The sequence below is a fragment of the Tachypleus tridentatus genome, chromosome 10 (assembly GCF_004210375.1).
Source record: "Tachypleus tridentatus isolate NWPU-2018 chromosome 10, ASM421037v1, whole genome shotgun sequence".
Taxonomy (NCBI): Eukaryota; Metazoa; Arthropoda; class Merostomata; order Xiphosura; family Limulidae; genus Tachypleus; species Tachypleus tridentatus.
Window position 1 is genome coordinate 96846095 of NC_134834.1, and position 20658 is coordinate 96866752.

The window sequence follows — 20658 nt, forward strand, 5'->3', positions numbered from 1 at the left end:
ACACCTGTTAAACATGATTCAACTTGAAGGGTAATGTGTGAAAGTTTGTTTGCTTGTTATCAAGCAGAAGGCTACAAAATAGACTAAGAGTGATCTGAACATGTAGGTTTTCCAGCATCTACACTTACCCATGAACTACATAGGGTATCTATGATAGATAATGAGGTGAAACATCAGTGAAATTGAACAAAAAAATTAAGAAATATAGATCTCTACCTAAAATACACTGATTATTTTCTAAATATGCTATTGGAAATATCGAATGTAAATAACAAATGTTTTAATCACGTGTTTCAAAAGAAAATGTTTTCCATAATAAGCCTATGTATTTATGTATTCATTTTTCTACCACGATACAAAATTTTCGGTTGATATTCAGACTAGGTTTTGCATTCTCTTCTAGAACTTTCGTATCAAGTTTCATATATTAAACTCGTGTCTACCTAAGGTAAAAGTACTTTAATTCTCTGTCTTTAATTCAGATTGAACTTTTCAACAAACACGTTTCACTAGTCAGTGTACCAGTTGTTCCTTCATCGTATCAACAGATAAGAGATATTTCCATTTCATACTTCGGTGTTTATTCTGCGAAATGTAGAATACAGGTGCTCGTGTGTTTCATGTATAGAGATACTACTGTTCAAATTGAATACAATTCCAACGAGAAAGAATTTTGCATAAATTCCTATATCACTATATTTATTGATATAGATTTTCATTTCTAAAAAAATAAAAATTAAACTAAACAGAAAGATTCAGAAGGCTATTCACAATAAAACAATTTATAAATATTTATAACATAATAATTGTTAATTGTATGGAAGTTGTACTTCCAGTATTAATCTTATGACATATTCCACTTGCATCATCTAAATAATGAGGTTTATGTGTTGTGTTACCGCCAATGCTCCACACTTTAAATGCAAAAATGCGCGAAAACAGGTATTGTCAAATTCCACTGTTCGATTAGACAAGAGCAGACCAAGAGTTAAAAGGAATGGGTTACCTCTTGTTTGCCAATTCAAGCTCTCAACGAAAGATGATTCGTTATCTTGTGACCTGATTCAAGTGGCTCATGGCAACAAGGAAACCGGTTGATCTAGTGGTTTCTTCTCGAAAGTATAAAGAAAACGAACTTTATCCAGCTGAATTAGTGGATACCTCAAAATAAAAAAAAGTAGAGAAATTAGGTAGGCAAATATCTGGCTAGCCACCTGGCGTCAGAGATTTTCATTTGAAGCAACGAACTTCCTCAGTTACAGGATTCATAATATGTACGGATATTATGTTCGATATTATACCTGTGGAATTAACAGATTCTTTAAAATTTATATAAACGTATGTGTTTGTGTCTTAATATCTAATATTTAGCTGTTAGAATTTCAAGCTTCTGTGAATATAATTATACTATGTATTTGGTTTGTTTTCACCAGAAAGATTGTTGTTGTTTTGAATTAAGCACAAAGCTACACGATGGGCTATCCGTGCTCTGCCCACCACGGGTATCGAAACCAGGATTTTAGCGTTATAAGTCCTCAGACATACCGCTGAGACACTGGGGAACTCACGAGAAAGAACTACAATAATATATACCTAACATTTCTCTGAATGTGTTTACGTAAACCGAATCGTCGTCACTTTTCTTTGCAGGTTGATTTACAGTACTTTAGTTTAGTAACGATGAAGTGCGTTTTACTCGTAAGTAAGATTAATTATTGTATTTTTAATATCTTATATTTAATAAAATATGTGTAAAACATTTTGTTTAAATAATCAAAGTATTCTGCAGTACATGAAAAACACTATATCACAATATTGATAACAATATGTAACAATATATAGCTATATTTTCCAAATATTACAACAATTTTCATAGATCAAGTACTGTTCTGTGACTTACAAAATATCTCAACGTTAAAAGTGGAAAGTGTTCTTCATTCGATCTTATTTTATTACAACTACTTATTATACATTCTCGTTTGCAGCTTCCATGCTAATGGCAGTGATCTTTTCCTTACCACGGGTGAGTCAGCGAAACTTCTTCAGACACCCTCAAAAATTCAACTTAATCGGTCGATCGACTTAACTTTGTTGACTGAGAGAAATAACTCATATCCAGTATATATATGTATATTAGATGCCAAGACCGTTTACTTTTTGAAGACAAGTAAACAAAATAACCGTTTTTAATTATTTTATTTTTTATTTTTCCTGGTTATAATTTACATGATCTACTCTGTACCCACGGATATCTAAGCCCAGTTTTGAACGTCATAATTCTTCAGACCTACACCTGAGCTACTGGGGGCCATTTTTTTTTAAATTTATCAGGTTTTTAGTTGTTTCAAGAAAGAGGTCACAGATACGTATACCTTCCAGCTCTACCCCACGGGGTTGTTCAGGAACAGTAGTTCACCTTCTTGCTTCTCGCGTGTCCCCTACTGGAGCATTGCTAAGTCTGCGGATTTACAACTCTAAAATCAGGAATTCTATTCCCCTCGACGGACACAGTAGATAGCCCGATGTGGCTTTGTTATACGAAAACACACACACATACAGTGTACTCGCGGAATGGGTTATTAACACCAGTGAAGATGTCGATAGAAATAAAGAAGATTGTTTTTTTCTGATTACTGTTTCTGGAGGCTTCGAGAAATGACGAATAAGATTCGATTGTAAATTTACAGGTCTTCTACCGTGATCTTCCGTAACAGGGAGCAAACTGCATTTCATGTAGAAGTGTTCTAGTCACTTCGACGTGTCCTCTGGCGGGACAGCGTTAACTTTACGGATTTACAACGTTGAAATCAGGGGCTAGATTCCTTCAGTTGACATAGCAGGTAAGGTGCTATGGCTTTGAAAAAATATACATATATGCAATGTCAGTTCCACATAATAAATGGGATAAATGGGATAAATGGGAGATTGTCTTTTAAGTCAAAGAAATAGGCTCACATGAGAACCTTGTAGGTCCATCACGTATAGGGCATTATGAAAACATTATTTTATAACGCGAATTTATTGTTACTTTAGAAATGTTAATATTGTACGGTGTTACCAGTAAAATACACTATTAACTGTTAAGTTTACCATCTTGTCAATCTCCGAGTGCAGTTTTTAACAAACAAAGTTCTGAAAGAGTTTCAAACACATTTAGGTTTCTGTTACTTTCATTTAAGAAATATGTTTATTTAAAGTTAACACATAAAACGTAATTCGATGCAAGTTACGTGCCTTAGCTTGCAATTTAGATACTATAGAAAGTTTAAATTTTGTTTCAGTTTTCATATGACGATTTGAAAAATTGATTTGTTTGTGTTTTTCAACCTGTTTATAGATATACCTTTGCCCTATTGGAAAGTAGCCCATATTTATTTAATACGAAACTAAGTATAGATAAAGAGTACTGTAATTCTATTCCAGAAATGAATAAGAACATACGATTTTCACTAAACAAATTCACGTAAAAGTTTTTATACGAATGCATTACTTTTTTTTGCTTACACTGGAAACTGAAGTTTACGTTTTCTATATCTTACAGGCAAAACGAGTTGCTTACGAACTGCCAGACGGCGCGCATCTCGTTGTGGGCGATGTAAAACCAGGTTTGTACAGTGATGGGTTAGAAATGGCTGTTATGTTGATTTGACTAGCAAATGCCAGATCTTCCACGTATGTGTTCAACAGGTGTTGGATACTGGAGAGCAAATCGTTAATCAGTACAGCTTTCTCTGTGGTAACCAGACCGTTTTTTAACCAACAGACTCTCAATTGTGTCTTCCAAGAAGAAGCTACACCTTGTGCAAACGCTGCTGACTTTTACTACGGCAATAACAGCATAGGAATTGAGGACGCACCTTTCTTGACTGATGATGACGTACAGAGAGCAAATCAACTCATTGGTGGATATGTTTCTCTTGTACAGAAAAAATAAAACTTGGAAAACATATAAAATAATGATCAATTGACCAGCCTATGAATATTGTTTTTCAGTATGCAACAAATAATTTCCTTTTTCATGTATAGATTATAGAGTGGTTTAATGTAGGCATAAGTGATTCTGTGTTTTCTTTCTTAGTTCAGTATTATATCTACAGGAATAAAGCTAATAAACCTGAGAAGTAATATGTAATTTTTAACAACAGTATTTTTTTAGCATCGTATAGTCTGTTCAATAAACGATATTCCATACAAATGGTTAAAGTCTCCTATTATACTCATTCATTTCAAATTAAATTTTGTAAACATTATCACTAATTTGTTTGTGAATTTTCCAGTGTTAGGCCTCATGTGTTCTGTATTGACAGTTTACTTTTGTATGTATATGTATCGTATACTTACGTTTGTTATATGAAATTGTGCAACTTTGAATTGAAACTTGACATCACTATATATCCACACTTGCAATTTTTTTTGTTAAACACCTTTTCAAATGTGCAAGTTTACCTGGAAAAAATTTAACAATATCAACGTCGATAAATATATTTAAAATATTTTCACACCACTAAAAGGTTCTCCATACAACGACTTTTTCTGTTTGTCTTAATATCAAATAACACCATAAATTATGTTGTTCAAACTAAACTGGTCACAGGATCATAGATCAGCAACTTCAAGTAACGTGTAACCCGTATTAAACAATGATGAAAAATATATTGTTAAGATGTAATCACAAAATTCGATACCGATAAAAGAGGAATCTCATAAATATCTGAAATAACAAGTATTATAAAGAATAAAACTCAGTGTACAAGATATATTTATGGAAGTGTACGCACCACGAGGAAAGGAGTCCATTAAGTTCATACATATTGCCAAACGACTTTTGAATTCAATTATTTACAAATTTATTAATATTTTCAGACTGCAGGTGGCGCTAAATGATTGAAAGAGAATGTAGACTTCTGGCAAAATGATTTTCTTCCGGCTCAAAATGTACATATGTTACTTCCTAAAATTAATAACAAACAAAGTATGTCCATTGTTAAATTAAGTACAACTTTGTTGTATGGTTAATTGGCATTCACAGGTATTGTTATATTGGCTTATAACATGAGTGAATCCCTATCTTTCTACAGGGAAAGCGTGTTAAGACGTGCGACTCGTAATCTGAGGGTCGCGGGTTCGCATCCCCGTCGCGCCAAACATGCTCGCCCTTTCAGCCGTGGGGGCGTTATAATGTGACGCTCAATCCCACTCTTCGTTTGTAAAAGAGTAGCCCAAGAGTTGGCGGTCGGTGGTGATGACTAGCTGCCTTCTCTCTAGTCTTACACTGCTAAATTAGGGACCGCTAGCACAGATAGCCCTCGAGTAGCTTTGTGCGAAATTCAAAAAACAAAACAAACAAATATTCTACAATGGTGCCTCCCGGTAGTACAGCGGTAAGTCTCCGGATTTACAACGCTAAAATCAGGGTTTCGATTCCCCTCGGTGGGCTCAGGAGATATGGCTTTGCTATAAGAAAAAACACACAAACACACAGTGGCATATCAAACACAAGCAATACAGACCAGCTGGAGCTGAGCTTGATAAAAACTAAACCAAAATGGTACGTTTAACAAAATCCTTTAATTATCTGAAAGTTTTAATTTTATCTGAAAGTTGGTACTAATGTTCCAACAAACAATATTTTATCTACTGATAAAAGAAGCATCAGTGTTCGTACTTCATTTGATTTTATAAAATATAGCTACAACATATCGCCATTGAAGACACCAAGTGAAATGTGTAGTCCAACAGTGTACCAGAGTTCCACTTGAACATTCTTTCAAGCTCATATTTAACAGCGCTCCAGTGGCATTCTGGCGTTCTTCAGTCCACAAAAATGTTTGACCACGCATAAAAAAAATAATTGATGTAAAACCGAATTTCAGAAATAAAGAAAAGAAATAAAATTATTAATGTCCTAAAACCTATCAGTTCCTGAAAGTTTTGTCATGAAGGCTATTCACAAGTTCATACCCGAAGGTTAATTCATTTGTAAGCCAACCAAAATTAAGATCATTCATGCAATCAATTCATGGCGTATTCATAGAACAGTTATTGGTAAAAAATCGGTTGGGTTAACGATTTCTAACATGTAGAAAAGCCAGTGCGTTTCGATAACATTACATTCCACCAATGGAATATATCCTGACATTATTGTTAATCCATCTACAGAAAGTACAAAATTAAATGCATAAACAAGACATCTGTAAAAATATTTGTTGATTTCGTAATTATGAGTCTCCTTTGATTAAACAGGTTTGTTTTGCATTAAATGTTACTGATATTAACAGAAAATAGCTACATTCATAATCGATTAAAGTTTAAATTGAATCCATATTTTATTTCATTAATAAATTTATGCCCTTGGTTTTAGACCAGGTAATCTCACACAACATTCTTACTTTGGGCATATTTTACAAACGTTCACTACAGTTATAAGGTTTCACGATGTCTTACACCTCCATAACTAAATACATAATGATCAGACAGTAACTGAACTATTTCTCAAGATAAATATGTTTGGGCTTTTATGACTCCTCCCATTTATTAAAGTGATAAAGTGTGACGTGACACACATGCGCTTTTGCAAAGGTTAGATATATATATATATATGAAATGGATTTCACAGTTACAAATTAGAACACAATTTAAGACTAAAAAGACAGTTTGGATTTTTTATCCCCTCTGCCTCAATGCTGATTGGTTGAGTTAAACGAGCGATCTCGAGAACGTTACGCGTATACCCTTAGGTTCAGTCAGTTTAGAGTTGGTAAAAAGTACAGAGATATTATTTCAATTTTATAATTTATTATAGTTTTTCTTTGTGTTGTATCAGTTTCTCTCACACGCGCACAGAATCTGTAGTACTATTAAATTTTAAAAAATATCTTATTTCAGTGTCCACTTTTCTATTGTCCGATCCAGATCTTCAGAATAAATATTACTTTAGCTCATGGGTTTCAAGGGGTTGGACCACGATGCTTTAGTTCACTCAAGACTGTTTCAACATAAAGTGTAGCATTGTAATACTAATAACCTGCATTTAATTGTGATTTTAATATACACATTCTGAGAGCTGATGCTGAAACACCTGTTAAACATGATTCAACTTGAAGGGTCGTGTGTGAAAGTTTGTTTGCTTGTTATAAAGCAGAAGGCTACAAAATAGACTAAGAGTGATCTGAACATGTAGGTTTTCCAGCATCTACACTTACCCTTGAACTACATAGGGTATCTATGATAGATAATGAGGTGAAACATCAGTGAAATTGAACAAAAGGTTGAGAAATATAGATTTCTACCTAAAATACACTGATTATTTTCTAATATGATATTGGAAATATCGAAATGTAAATAATAAATCTTTTAATCACGTGTTTCATAAGAAAATGTTTTCCATATTAAGCCTATGTATTTATGTATTCATTTTTCTACCACGATACAAAATTTTCGATTGATATTCAGACTAGGTTTTGCATTCTCTTCTAGAACTTTCGTATCAAGTTTCATATATTAAACTCGTGTCTACCTAAGGTAAAAGTACTTTAATTCTCTGTCTTTAATTCAGATTGAACTTGTCAACACACACGTTTCACTAGTCAGTGTACCAGTTGTTCCTTCATCGTATTGGCAGATTAGAGATACTTCCATTTCATCTCTCGTTGTGTTTATTCTGCCAAATGTAAATATTCACATCTTGTAACGATAATCCAGACATGACTAGAATTTTATTGTACATTGTCTTCATAGCCCTAGTAACATACTTATTCGTCAGATCTGCAAGAGATCTTCTGGAATATTGTCTTCTGTTAGGACATGTAAATAAATTTATTCCTAACAAGTTTTGATATAAATATTTCTCTTCATGAATAATCGCTGTCCCAACTTTCAGTGGATATGTTATTATGGATTATTTGGTAAAAGTAAATGAGTAGTACAGTTTTTTACATTGATATATGAAATGGATTTATTACTTAACACTTTTAACAGCGTACTCTAACCTGTATTTGTAAACTTAAGTACATAAACAGCATATTAACAGAATTATATTTCTTGTGGAATAATAAAAGGTTCAATAATTATGTTAAAAAATAAGTTTCTTTTTCTATTTGTTTTTAGAGGGGCAATACAATAAGGAAGAAATAATTATCTTCAATAATGTTTATCACGTGAATTTAATATATTGCTGTTCAAGGATGAATCAATATTTATTTTCAAGATATATTTTCAACTGTAAAAACAAAAGAAAACAGTAAATACTTTATGCATTACATATAAGAATCTTCACAGTCAAAGTTCAATATATTACTAAGACCTGTCTTATATCATCTTTGTTCTTGCTGTTTTTTCAAGTTGTAATATTCGGATACAAAGTTACTTGTGAGCTATTATTTGTAGGTAGTTTTAAGCCTGCAAACAGTTATGTAGCTAAAAAAGAATTTTACTGTTTGTAAGAGAAGCTTAGAAACACACTCATATTATTTAAGTATTTAAGATGTTAGAGATATCACACACATCTATGATCTAACTAGTATGATCACCTCTGATGCTGTAAACAACAGAAAGTTTTGCACACTTTGTAACAACTGATATCATTAAAGTTATTAATTTCATGATTCAATATTGCAGTTGTGAACTATTGAAATTTCATGTTAATAAAAGAACTAATATAAAAGGTGTTTTAATATATATATTTATATGCAATGATTGCTGTTACAAACAAACTGCTTATGAACTAGTATATTCTGTTGAGAATAAAATTACGCCGATCCCAAGGCTGGTAACTTTAAGAAACCTCTACTGCAGATTTAATTGATGGTGCAAATCGTAAAATTTTCTGATGTGAGATTTCTCAACCAAACAGTTTAACGTTTCGTGCTTCAGAAACGTCAGATTTACTCGAAGCCACTACCGCTATCCATGTGACTAATCACTCTAATTTAGGTATAATGTAGGAAAAACCATTCTATGGTTGGGAAAGCAATTGCCCAGGGACCAGGAGGAATGAAACCTGGTTATGCCACAAAGCACCTTTACGTTACATCTATGTTTAATAGTTAAAACACCTTTAGACTAATAGACTATATCTTTGTTTAATCATTAAACCATCTTCGGACTACATCTTTGTTTACTCTGGAAAACACCTTCAGACAACATCTTTTTTTAATCATAAAACCTCCTTTAGACTACTTCTTTCTTTGTTCGCGAAACCACCTTTAGACAACAATTTTGTTATTTCATAAACAACATAGTTTTTGGCTTTTATTTGCATATAGAAACTTGATACGTCAAGAATGATCGAAATAATAGTTTAAGCAATAACTAACATATGCATTTAATACATATAGATTGTTCTATTTAGTACGTTCTTCAAAATGTTAAAAAGAGAGACAAAAAGAGAAACTCCTGATTGTAGGATACTTCTGTCTACACTCATTGACAACGTGCACTATTACGGTGTCAGTCACTTAAATATAATAAATTTTGTCTTCAGATAATTATAAAAAGCAGCTATAACGAAATCAACTTCTTATTAATCAAGCTTCACTATGTATTTTGTCACGGAAGATATGTCGAGTTTCTTTAATATACATTTTATTCAATAAACCAACTTCCAAAAATAAACGTTTCTTTATTTTATCAAGTGATTTAACTCATCTGTAATGAACATTTTTGCTGTGTAAGAAAAGTTCAACATCACCTCTTCGACTAAACTTTATGAGGTTAAAAGAGGTCATGTTGAATTTTACATTACATATTTGAATCTTATTTCAAACGAAAAATGCATATTTAGTTTTAATTCGTGTAAAAGACTTCGAATTCAAAACGACATTCGTAAAGGGAATGTCGACTACGACACGAAAATATCTGGAACCTGTTATTATATTAAAGTAACAAGTGGTACACTGAATTATCGAAAGTGTATTAGTTGGAAAGTCTTGAACTATAACGAGGATTAAAGTACTTGTATCCTAGGTAGACACGTGTTCTATACATCAAACTTTATACGGTAGTTCTGAAACAGAACGTAAACCCTAATCTGAATACAAACCTAAAATTATGATTCGTAGCCTAAAAATTAAAAGGTCGCCGAGAATATAAAGCATCACCGAAATGTCATTCCTTACCACTACCAGTTGTATATTAATAACACCATACTTTACTTGGTTTCATTAGACTACTGACTCACTTCTCATTCATTATCTTGTTGTATTTTATTTCAAATAAGAATTTACATAAAAGGCTTAGAATTCAGAACGATAGAGATAAAAGGAATGGTGACAATATTCTGTAGCTGGAATTTTAGCTAATTCAATTGGTACTGTTCCTTTACATGAAGCACTAGAGAACATCATTTTCATACCTGGCAGAATAAACCCACCGATCGATAATATCGAAATATTTGTTGTAAGTTATTGTTTTAAAACAATGAATGGTACATTGGCTCATAAAGCATACTTGTTGGATGGAAAATTCTTTTTCATAGTTTCCGTATAAAGTTTAGTGTATAATCCACGTGTCTATGCACTAAACTTTATACCGAAGTTATGGAACAGAACACAAAGATTAACACGTTACAGGAAGTGTAAAACATTACGGAAAACATTTGATCATGAAGCACTTGTGCACAACATTTGTTCTACATACAGAATATGTCCAATAGCGTATTTAGAAAGCAATAGTGTGTTTGATACAAAACTATATTACAAAGGTTTCTGTAACATTTCAATAATGTTTCATCTCACATATTTTCTTCGATTTCTTGGTAACTTTTTAATTACTTTTAATCACTGTTAATATTAAACACTACAAACGTTAGAATAAACAATCTTTATATAATTCAACTTAAAATTAAACACACATCGTTAAATGTATAGTTTTCACTCCCTATGTTTGTAACTCTTCAAGTGAAATAATGATACTTGCAAACCTAACATGGAAGTTTATACAAGTACAGAAGCAAGGTAAACACTTACAACAATTGCAGTTTATAAAAATATTATTAAACTACTTGTCGTTTGCATATGACAAACTACAGATTTGTGGTGTAAGCACTTTTAGCTAAAGACATTAAATAGTAATGACATGTCATCGTATCAGTAGAGTTCACTGTGTCGGTATTTGGGTATTCATGTTGTAAAATACCCAGGAGGATCAGGTACATTTGACCTCTTCCTCCCTCCCGAACGATTATAGCGTCTGTCTTTAGGGTTTTTTTTTGTTTTTTTTTAAGCTTTGGGCCAGAGTAAAAGTATAACATCATACTCAGGCCCATTTCAGGGCTCAGTCCATGCATGGACGAACAAGAAGTTTTTTTTTCTTCATTTAATTTTTTTTATATATATTTTTTTTGTATTTTCATATGTATATATATATTTTTTGTATTTTTTTCCTTTTTCTCTATTGAGAGAATGCTACTACTACTTGTAGTACACACCCAAAAATGAAAGTAAGAATAATTTTTATTATTCAATACTTGAATAATAATAATAATGATTAAAAAAATGATTAAAAAAGAAAATAATAATTATAATAATAAAAAGAAACAAAGACTAAGTGTCTAGTGCATAGTGGCCAGCTTGTGTTACATTTCTTAAATATATGTTAAAAGGGAAGAGGTATTTAGGACCATTTACATCATGTACGTGATATCTGTCGAGATCACACATTAAGTCATTTTATGCCAATTCTTATTGAAATATTTTAGAGAATTATGCAAGAGTCTTTCAGCTATTGTATCTATGTTTGCATACTTGTGCATGAATGTGGTTGAGGTGCTACGTGGTACTTTATATGCTGAAGTTAGTACTGAATTTTGTATACGTTAAAGTTTCTGTACATGTGTGGGTGCTATGTTAATCCAGGCAGGTGATGCATATTCTATTGTTGGTCTAATGTACGTTTTGTAGATTTTAAGTATATTGTCTGGTGATGTTCCTTGAATTTTACCTGAAAGACTTCTTGCATAGTTTGCTCTTTTCCAGATTCGTATCAGTACATTTTTAATATGTGGTAGCCACGTTAATTTTGAATCATAGGTTAGACCTAGAAATTTAGCAGAAGTAGCAGTCAGTAAAAGTGATCCATTCATATATAGTTTTGGTGGATCTTTTTTCAGCTTATTCAGTCTGCTGAATAATATGACTTGGGTTTTTGGAATATTGATTTTGATTCTGTATTTCTGGCAGTATTGTTCGATGTTATTCAGGACTGGTTGTAGGTTCGTTGCTGCTATTGACGGAGTGGGGGCACTTTTCCAGACTGCTACATCGTCAGCGAACTGTGATGCATAACCTAAATTTAGGTCCGACAGAGGCATATTACTCACGTACATGATAAATAATATAGGGCTAACAACCCCTCCCTGCGGGACTCCTGCTTCGGGTGAAAAGGACCCTGAGTGGGCCCCATTTACATTTACTTTACACATTCTGTTATCCAGGAAGTTGGACAGCCAGCGAATAGTTTCCTGGGGTAATGCCATTTCATGTAATCTGTGATGTAAACCATTATGCCAAACTGTGTCAAATCTTTCTCAATGTCGAGAAAGCAAGCTACAGTGCATTCTTTTTTTTTTAAGCTGTCGGTAATTGATTCTGTAAGTCGAATCAGGTGGTCTGTAGTTTGGCGGTTTTTTAGAAAACCGTTTTGAATTTCTGGTAATTTTGAATTTTCGTCTAAGTAAACTGACAGACGATTACTAATTATCCTCTCTAATACTTTGCCAATACAACTGGTTAAGCTAATCGGGCGGTAGTTGTTTGGTTTATTCGCTGGCTTTCCTTCTTTGTGGAACATTAATATTATTGCTTCCTTCCAAGAAACGGGGATATATCCAGCTGATAGTGAGAGATTAAATAACGCTGTTAGGTGTTCATATAATCTCTGAGTGCCTTGTTTTAGGAGGATAGCTTGAATACCATCTTCTCCAGGGGCTTTGTTTTTTGTGTTGTTAATAGCAGTTACGACTTCTGTTACAGTGATATGTTTTATCAGTTGATGAGTGCTCCAGTCTTTTGTTTTTTCTTGGTGTGTAATAGTGTTGACTGGAAATTTAGGTGTAAAAATGCTTCTGTTTTGATCAATAAAGTTTGTGACTGTATTATAAAAGTATCTGTTCATGTCTGGTTCATGATGTGTCTTAAACGTGTTTTCTAGGTGTTTTTTAAATATATCGGCTTTTTCTGTGTTATTGTATGCTGTTTCTCCATCCAGTTCCAGTGGTGGATATACTGTGTTTGTTGTTCCTGTATTTGTAAATCTTTTCAAGTGTGTCCAGAATTGTTTAGGATCAGTTTTGTGATTTAGATCGGAACAGAAGGTGTCACAGTTTTCTTGTTTCTGTTGTCTGATTAAGTTTCGTATTTTATTCCTTATTGTGTTTATCTGAGTTTTAAGTGTGGGGTTGCGATTTTGAATGTACTGTCTGCGGAGTATACGTCTGTAGATTTCGTTGTATAAAGTTTGGTTTGAATTTCGCGCCAAGCTACACAAAGACTACTTGTACCAGTCGTCCCTTTATTTAATAATGTAAGACTAGAGGTAAGACAGCTAGTCTTCACTACCGACCGCCAACTCTCTGGGCTACTTTTTTACCAACAAATAGTGGGATTGACCGTCACTATATATAATACCCCCACGGTTGAAAGGGCGAACATGCTTGGTACGAGTCGAGTGCCTTAACCATTTGGCCATGCCGAACCATGTCTAATTCCCAAAAAACAAACAAGTTCTTTAACAACACACTACCATTGTATGTATCATCAGGTCTTGTGTAAAGATAGTTACCAACTCATTTAAATATATATGCAATTTTCAAATGTATTTATTTTCACTTTTTATCAATTGAAAGCTATGGCGGTTTTATTCAATAAAATATTCTGTATAAGAATAATTTACATACTTTTAAGTCATACAAAACAATGACTGGATTTTATTTCTTTAAATAAGGTATTGATGAAAAACACAACATATTTTTATATAGAATCTCATACAGATGATCTCTTTTCTCTACCACAACTAAAAACCATACTTAATAAATTACTACAAATTCAATAGTGTTATTCTTTTATAAGAGTTTTATTTCGAATAAAGGTACATGAGAGTAAAACATATAACAAAGAGAAGAAAACCACAACAGCTTATTATATCATAGGTAATGAATATTCATGATGTTCTAAAAACACGTTTGTCCAAGAAGATTTAATACAAATGAAATAGAAACTCTATAACTCATAACCCTATATCCCAAGCGAATCGAAAAAGGGAGACTCCCAGTTTGTCACTGAAGAAAAAAGGTCCACCTTTTCACAGCGCTCTAGTAATAGGGTTTCTATTTCATTTTTATCAGAGGTAATGTACAGATAGGTGGTGGTTTTCATCAGCTGTGAATATCAGTAACATGAAAATATGTAAATATTAACGTAAATTTTCTTAGAACAGAATTAGTAACATTTCATTCAATATATTAGTCAAATCACTCAATACCAAAAGTTTTAGAAAATATCGAAATACTAATCAGTGTTATAAAATGACGACATAACATTGTTGCCTTTCGTTTCGTGAATCCTTGCCAGATAATTATTAAAATGCAAAACTAGTCAGTTTTACAAGTGGATTAAGTAAATCATATATCTTTTTTAATTTCTGTTCTATCTAAAACATGTTCACTGACGATGACCGAAAAAGGTCGAAACGTTCTTCGCTTTTCTACATAGTGTTTTCTCCACCCATACCAGCCGTTTTTTACATATATAATATTAAGTAATGTTTGATATAATTGGTTTTAATATTCTGAACTAATTGGAAATGCCACATTTTCTTTTAGTGAGTTTAATTTCATATCAACAATTTTTCCTTAACCAAAAACAAAACGAACTTGTTTGTTTGGGAATTTCGCACAAAGCTACTCGAGGGCTATCTGTGCTAGCCGTCCCTAATTTAGCAGTGTAAGACTAGAGGGAAGGCAGCTAGTCATCACCACCCACCGCCAACTCTTGGGCTGCTCTTTTACCAACGAATAGTGGGATTGACTGTCACATTATACACCCCCACGGCTGGGAGGGCAAGCATGTTTAGCGCGACGCGGGCGCGAACCCGCGACCCTCGGATTACGAGTCGCACGCCTTACGCTCTTGGCCATGCCAGGCCTCAAAACGAACTGCTACCGTAATTTCTCTTTTAACGAATGACGTCAACAAGAAGATTATTTCAAGGAAAATTACGTAACTAGTATAACTATTGTCACGTGAACACAAAGAAAACATCTCTTGAGCCACCCTGTGGGAAAATTATTAAAATCCTTGCACTAATTGAAATAAATTAATTATAGTTACCCATCTCAGCAACATAACGACTGAACTAACTAATTAAATTGGAATATTTCTCTCTGCATTAACAGAAACTACAGATAAAATAATTATTTTTTTAAAAAAGGTAAAAGGTATTCTAAATGTTTCGTGTAAAACACATTCTGAAACACGTTTAAGTGATAATTTGAATAATAAATTTCTTGATTATGTGCGGTTTATGTGTTGTGTTACCGCTAATGTTCCACGCATTCATGCCGAAGCTGCGCAAAAACAGGTATTGTCAAATTCCACTGTTCGATTAGACAAGAGCAGACCAAGAGTTAATAGTAATGGGTTACCTCTTGTTTGTTAGTTGAAATTTTGGGACGGTTACTGTCAATAGTAACTTTGTGGAAATATATATATTTCGAGAAAAAAACGTAACATCATTAAATTAAGAAATGAAAACGGTTTAAAAACTAGACATGTTTAAAGAACAACTAAACTCGGAGTGTTTTTACAAAAACATATGAAATAGAAAATGGTGACGGTAACTGTGATTAGAAACATATTATTTTAATCAGAAAAATTATCAGGAGAGTTTACAGAATGGAGTAACAATAAAATAATGTAAAGAGAACACAGTTTACGTGAACCAAGAAGCACAAATTCTAAATAAGAGTAGCAGTGAACGACTAGGATTATTCACATTTCTATATGTTATCAGTTAAATAAATTTAAAAACACAAGATGGGCGTGAAGACAATTCAAACTCTCAACCAATGATGATTCGTTATCTGGTTACCTGATTCCAGGTGGCTCATGGCAAAATGGAAACCGGCTTATTTTGGGGTTTCATATAGCGAGTATAAAAGGAACGAATTTTATCCAGCTGAATTAGTGATACCACCTAGCGTAAAACGAGAGATATTAGGTAAGTAAATAGCTGGCTGGCCACCTGGTGTCAGAAATTTTCGTCTGAAACAAAAAACCCTCTTTGTTAGAGGATTTATAATATTTACAGATATTATGTTTGTTGTGATATTATACCTGTGGAGTTAACAGATTATTTACAATTTATATATGCGTATGAGTTTCTGTTTTTTTTATCTAATAATTAGCTGTTAGAATTTGAAGCTTCTGTGAATATAATTATGTTGTGTATTCGGTTTGTTTTCACCAGAAAGAACTACAATTATATATACCTAACATTCCTCTGAATGTGTTTACTTAATCCGAATCGTCGTCACTTTTCTTTACAGGTTGATTTACAGTACATTACTTTAGTAACGATGAAGTGCGTTTTACTCGTAGGTAAGATTAATTATTGTATTTTTAATATCTCATATTTAATAAAATAAGGAAACAATCAAATTATCTTGAAAAACATACAAAAGCCAAAACAGTGAAAAATATACATCACAATATGGATAACAATATGTAACAATATATAGCTATCTTTTTCAAATATTACAACAATTTTCATAGATCAAGTACTGTTCTGTGATTTACAAAATATCTCAACGTTAAAAGTGGAAAGTGTTCTTCATTCGATCTTATTTTATTACAACTACTTATTATACATTCTCCTTTGCAGCTTCCATGCTAATGGCAGTGATCTTTTCCTTACCACGGGTGAGTCAGCGAATCTTCTTCAGACACTCTCAAAAACTGAACTTAATCGGTCGATCGACTTAACTTTGTTGACTGAGAGCAATAACTCATATCCAATATATATATATGTATATTAGATGCCAAGACCGTTTCCTGTTTGAAAAAAGTGTACAAAATAACCGGTTTTAATTATTTTCTTTTTTATTTTTCCTGGTTATACTTTACATAATCCATGCTGTACTCACGGATATCGAAGCCCAGTTTTGAACGTCATAAGTCTTCAGGCTTACTCCTGAGCTTCTGGTGGCAAATTTTTATTTTTAAATTTGGCAGGTTTTTAGTTGTTTGAAGAAAGTGGTCACAAATATGTACACCTTCCAGCTTTACTCCACGGGGTTCTTCAGGAACATAAGTTCACCTTCTTGCCGCTCGCGTGCCCCATAATGGAATAGCACTAAGTTTACGGATTTACAACCCTAAAATCAGGAGTTTTATTCCCTTCTGAGGACACAGTAGATAACCCGATGTGACTTTTTTATAAAATACATTCACACATACATTTATATGCAAAAACGGCTCGCTTGGGCTGAGAAAACACTTTTACATAGAAGAGCGAACAACGTTTCGACCTTCTTCGACCTGACGATGACCGAAGAAGGTCGAAACGTTGTTCGCTCTTCTATGTAAAAGTGTTTTCTCAGCCCAAGCGAGCCGTTTTTACATATAAATTTCTCAACAAGTGCGTTTCTCGTCATCACTGATTATTCACACATACAATCCGCTCGCTGAATGGATTATTAACACCAGTGAAGATGTCGATAGAAATGAAAAGATGGTTTTTTTTCTGATAACTGTTTCTGGAGACTTCGAGAAATGAAGAATAAAGTTCCGTTGTAGATTTTTAGGTCTTCTACGGTGTTTTTCCTCAAGAGGTAGCAAACCGTATTTCATAAAACTAATATGTAAGTGTTTTAGTCACTTGCACGTGCCCTCCACATGGACAGCGGTAAGTTTTTTGGATTGCCAACAGTGAAATCAGCGGTTAGATGCTATCAGTACACACAGCAGGTAGGCTGCTATGGCTTTACTATAATACTATAAAAAACACATACATAAATACGCTTGTTAACCAAATGATGCATTTATGTGTATTGATGTTAGCCCGATTTAAACAATGTCAGTTATTCCAAATAATTAATAGAGTAAATGGGAGATTGCTTTCTAGATCAAAGTCAAGAAGAAACAAACTAAGAAATAGGCTCGCATGAGAATCTTATACGTCCATAACGTGTAGTGCATGATGAAATTATTATTTTATTACGTATATTTGCTTGTTAGTATTGTACGATGTGACCAGTTAAACACATTACTAACTGTTACGTTTATCGTCACCTTGTCAGTCTACGAGTGCAGTTTTTAGGAAACAAAGTTTTAAAAAAGCTTCAAACACATTCAGGTTTCTATTACTTTTATTTAAGAAATATGTTTATTTAAAGTTAACACATCAAACGTAATTCGGTGCCAGATACGTGCCTTAGCTTGCAATTTATATACTATAGAAAGTTTAAATTTTGTTTCGGTTTTCATATGACGATTTGAAAAATTGATTTGTTTGTGTTTTTCAACCTGTTTATAGATTTACCTTTGTCTTATTGGAAAGTAGCCCATATTTATTTAATACGAAACTACATATAGATAAAGAGTACTGTAATTCTATTTCAGAAGTGAATGAGAACATACGATTTTCACTAAACAAATTCACGTAAAAGTTTTTAAACGACTGCATTAATAGTGTTGTTAACACTGGAAACTGAAGACCTTTTTTTCTCCATCTGGCAGGCAAAACGAGCTGCTTTTGAACTGCCAGACGGCGCGCAGCTCATTGTGGGCAGTATAAAAACAGATTTCTCGTGTGATGGGCTTAGACATGGCTATTATGCTGATACGACTAACAATTGCCAGATATTCCACGTATGTGTTCCCCAGGTGTTGGATAATCGAGAGCAAATTGTTAATCAGTACAGCTTTCTCTGTGGTAACCAGACCGTTTTTTAACCAACTGACTCTCACTTGTGACTTCCAAGAAGAAGCTAAACCTTGTGCAAACGCTCCTGACTTTTACTTCGTCAATGACAACATAGGAATTGAGGACGCACTTTTCTTAACTGAAGATGATGTACAGAGAGCAAATCAACTCATTGGTGGATATGGTTCTCGTGTACAGAAAAAATAAAACTTGGAAAACATATAAGATAATGATCAATTGACCAGTCTATGAATATTGTTTTTCGGTATGCAACAAACAATTTCCTTTTTCATGTATAGCTTACAGAGTGGTTTAATGCAGGCATAGGTGATTCTGTGTTTTCTTTCTTAATTCAGTATTATTTCTACAGGAATAAAGCTAATAACCTTGAGAACCAATTTATAATTTTTTAACAACAATATTTTTTTAGCATCGTATAGTCTGTTCAATAAACGATATTCCATACAAATGGTTACAGTCTCTTATTATGCTCAACCATTTCAAATTTGTTTCTAAGCATTATCACTAATTTGTTTGTGAATTTTCCAGTGTTACTCCTCTAAAATAACCACGATGTTATTGGATAAAATAATGGTTATAACACAAATTTTGATAAGGTTAATTGACCTTATTAGCCGTCCCTAATTTAGCAGTGTAAGACTAGAGGGACCACCCACCTCCAACTCTTTCGCTACTCTTTGACCAACGAATAATGGGATTGAACGTCACGTTATAACTCTCCCACGGCTGAAAAGGGGAACATATTTGGTGCGATGGGAATGCGAACCCACGAACCCAGATTACGATTCGCCCGCCTCTACCCATCTAGCCATGCAGGGCCTCAAAGAAATAGTAAATCCATGAACGAAATCTGTGTTGGATATTTCTATTACTTGTATCCATGTTTCATTATTGACTTTTAAAACTGCTGCCTAATTTAAACGAGTTTAGCACTCACGTATTATATTTGTAATATACTTTAGAAATTACTTATTTATTAGTACAAATGAATTGATTGATTCCTTCAAATTAAAACATGTTCTTTCGTAATTTGTATGCAAAGTCTGTAATTATAGGGTTTATTGATCGTTTTACTTTTGTTTCTGGTCTTTCATCCAGCTTTCTTCAAATCACAGTTCTCAACTTTCTGGTCATGTGATTTGCTAGACCATCTGTTTAACAGCTATTGTGATAGAGAAATATGTACAGCTGTTATTTTACACTTTCGTTCAAACTTTTTTCAGTTCCGGATAAAAGAAGACCTTTCTTTTCGTGAATGTTACTGACTTTTATTATTGTTTGAGATCTACATTGATATTAACAGCAATTTTTAACAACTACCGATAGATAGATTTTTCTTTAGACTTCGTGAGCCTGAGGGATCGTGGTAAAATTAGGCAAGGACGCAGAATCGTCGTTTTTTAGCATTAATAAGAAGCATGAAACTGATGTTTTTTGATAAAATTACACTTAATTAAGGTCCAAAGTTAGTGCTCCCTGACATCAAAAGTGATTGCAAATGTTTATCACATTAAGCTGAACTTTTCACAAAATAGATAGTATCAAAAACTGAAATAAATTCACAAGCAAAGCTTTTTAAATGAACATGTTGATCACTAGAAGACATTCATAGAACTCTATCAGTTTTCCTTCTTTGTATTTGTCTTTCAACATGTCATTGGATTGCACATCAATTAATTCTACACTTCAGGTGGCAGTTCATCAATAGCACAATCAAAT

General features: G+C 33.2%; 1 long non-coding RNA gene across 1 annotated transcript; it reads left to right on the forward strand.

The window, feature by feature from the left end:
• The first annotated feature begins 16544 nt into the window (after positions 1–16544).
• LOC143228157 (uncharacterized) lies at positions 16545–19176 on the forward strand. The gene is made up of 3 exons (XR_013015225.1): positions 16545–16592; positions 16876–16913; positions 18732–19176. It is a non-coding gene; the product is annotated as an uncharacterized LOC143228157 (long non-coding RNA).
• The last annotated feature ends 1482 nt before the right edge of the window (positions 19177–20658 follow it).